The following is a 2755-nucleotide window of genomic DNA, read 5'->3' on the forward strand; positions in this document are numbered from 1 at the left end:
GCAATTAAACATGTCTGACGTCGACAATGAAAATATTTAGTATACGATCGTTAGCACCAAAGAGACCACGATTAGATTGCAACGAAAATTAGATTCTTCTGTACAAGTAAAAAAATTGTACGCATTTGTGATGTGAAATTCTTGTTGCACGTTATGTTTAGTACACATGATAGTGCACGATAGATTTCACAACATTAAATTTAATGAACGTAAAAAACCACTCTGATAATAATTTAGTATAAATTCGAAAAATAAATGTACACAAAAACAGTTAATATATTTGATGTGCATGCCTGAAAAAGTTCGTGGAAATCGTAAGAATTTTTTTATTTATCGATTTTAATTTTTATTGTTAAACGTTTACTTTGAAAATAACACAAGACGTGCGTCCGGCGTTTCTATGCGATTAAATACAAATAAAAAACCAACCGTGATGCACCCCTCCTGTTGAAAAACAACAGACGTGTAACATAAGTTTTCAGATATTTTCCAACGCGATGCGTTCGCATACGCATCGATCGTTTTGAATATTTTGGTAATTCAATCGGACAGTTTTCCCAGACCGTCACGATCAAACTTAGACATAGATGTATACATGCACTGTTAAAATAATATACTTATCACAGCGCTAAGATTAAAATTTATATTTTTGTTGTTTTTAGTGTACTTATCAAATACGCATGTGCGACGTTTGCGCGCGTGTCAAATGTTTAATTTTGACCGTGACATTATGTTTAATTTAAACGAACAATCACGTAAAATACTCACGCGTTATTCGTCTTATATTATGTAAAATTACCGTGCACGACGAACGCGATAATCAATTGAACGCGAAGTTTAATTAAGCTGTCGCCACTCGTGAAACTCATTAACATACGTGAATCTAACCTTACCGCAGCAGTGCACGTCGATCCGCAATAAGCAGGGCTCGGAAATTCTAGCAAATGCATAATTTTTTTGGTCCTTACTAGAACATCCGAAGTAAAATACAAATTTATTACATACTTTTTTGATATTATACACGAATTTTAATTAAACGTAATTTTACTATTTTTCATTTATTTACGGTTTTTATCACTACTTTGTTAATTTACTGTTTTCAGTGTTTTTTTTTTTTTTTTTACGTCGTACAAGAAATAATCCCATTTTATTGAAAATAATGATTTACTTGGTTGTATTTTGAAGAAATTTGAATTATTGGAAATAAATGGACTTTAGCGAACGGTTCACTTCAATGACCGTTGACGTTAAGTGGTAATTTTCCATTATTAAAACTATACTATCAGATAACCGCAGATCTTTCAAATTCAAAAGAATAAGAAGACATTTAAAAATCAAGTATAATTTCTAAGGTAAATATTTGAAATAATTTAATTTTAAGTAGGTACGCTTTTACAAACACATTTAAGTAATTTAACATTTTTATTAATAGTTTATAATTCAACCTGTCCTGACATATATGAACCAAAATTGTTGTAAAACTTAAAATTACATTTACTTTTTTTTATTATTTTTCCAATAAATTTATAATTTTTTCAAATTAAATACATATTTTTGTTTTTTTTTTTGTATATTTTGGAATTTTTAATTGCATAATTAAGACCTAAAAAGTAAAATTTTTGTTGTTACAACTTCCAAGCTCTGATAATAAATAACATATAAAGCTTTTGTACCAATATATTTTTTTTTCTAATTCCCAACGATAATGATACTTTCAATGTAAATTTTATACGAAACTAGAAAAACGTACTATTTATGAGCCCATATTGAATACCACTTGGATATTATTCTCCATCATAACAGAAGATTTTACGGTGAAATCGTTTTTATAGATTGATTTACGATCGAAAAATAATATAATAGAGGTGTTGGCCTAGTGCCTTGTCGAGGCTATTTTTAAATATTTTGTGAAGATTTTGCAATTCAGATTTGAATATTAAAATTAAAATGTTCACACAAATTTAACTACGAACACTTTTATGTAACTATCGTCGAGTTTCGTAAAGATTTAAAATTCAAACTTTTAATAAATCAATTTTATTTCAGATACACAATATTTTTACACGAGCAAGAAAGAAAATTACATTCAGTTTATAAATCGATTTCTCGAATTCATCAACTAATTAAAAAGTCTTATTCATATAAATATATATACGAGTATGACCTTCCCTCCTACTGATGGTCGGAATATTTCTGTTAGATATTGTGTACACATAAGCGAAAATAAAAATTAATAAAAAAGAAAAAGAAACATCATGCATTATACGAACCAACAGTGCTAAAAAATAAGGTTTGTTGAAAAAGTTTTTCATGATTATAAATTCGAATCAATTGTCTTCTTAATAAAGCAATGTTAGCATATAATTTAATTTTTAAATGTTATTGTTATTAAAACGTGAATCCTCTCGTTTCACTATAGTTTACGAGACCGATTAACGAGAAAAACTTTAAAAACAAAGTTATTGTCGTCCTACGGATCACACAGGTTGATTTTAACTATGCAAATCACGAACAACGGTTTACGTACAAATCGAATGCGTCCGAAACGAATAATAAATACACGTTGTATTTGAAAAATTTAATGTGAACGCGTGGTTAACAGTATTCGCACATTTTACGCAGATACGCGTGCACGAAACCTATACGATTGTGTTAAATAATGAGGATGCACAGCTCATGCTGATTTCGTTCTGTGAATACGACAATGAACGAGGTTCACCGGCGCAGACGGAAAAACACTTTCAAAACGAAAAAA

The 2755-nt window shown here is 29.2% G+C and overlaps 1 long non-coding RNA gene across 1 annotated transcript; it reads left to right on the forward strand.

Annotated features, from left to right (window-relative positions):
• Positions 1 to 1141: 1141 nt before the first annotated feature.
• On the forward strand, positions 1142 to 2319 carry LOC112692145. Its single transcript, XR_003149388.1, has 3 exons — positions 1142 to 1352; positions 1833 to 1981; positions 2047 to 2319. It is a non-coding gene; the product is annotated as an uncharacterized LOC112692145 (long non-coding RNA).
• Positions 2320 to 2755: the final 436 nt, after the last annotated feature.

The sequence above is a fragment of the Sipha flava genome, unplaced genomic scaffold (assembly GCF_003268045.1).
Source record: "Sipha flava isolate LNK unplaced genomic scaffold, YSA_version1 70_pilon_pilon, whole genome shotgun sequence".
NCBI lineage: Eukaryota > Metazoa > Arthropoda > Insecta > Hemiptera > Aphididae > Sipha > Sipha flava.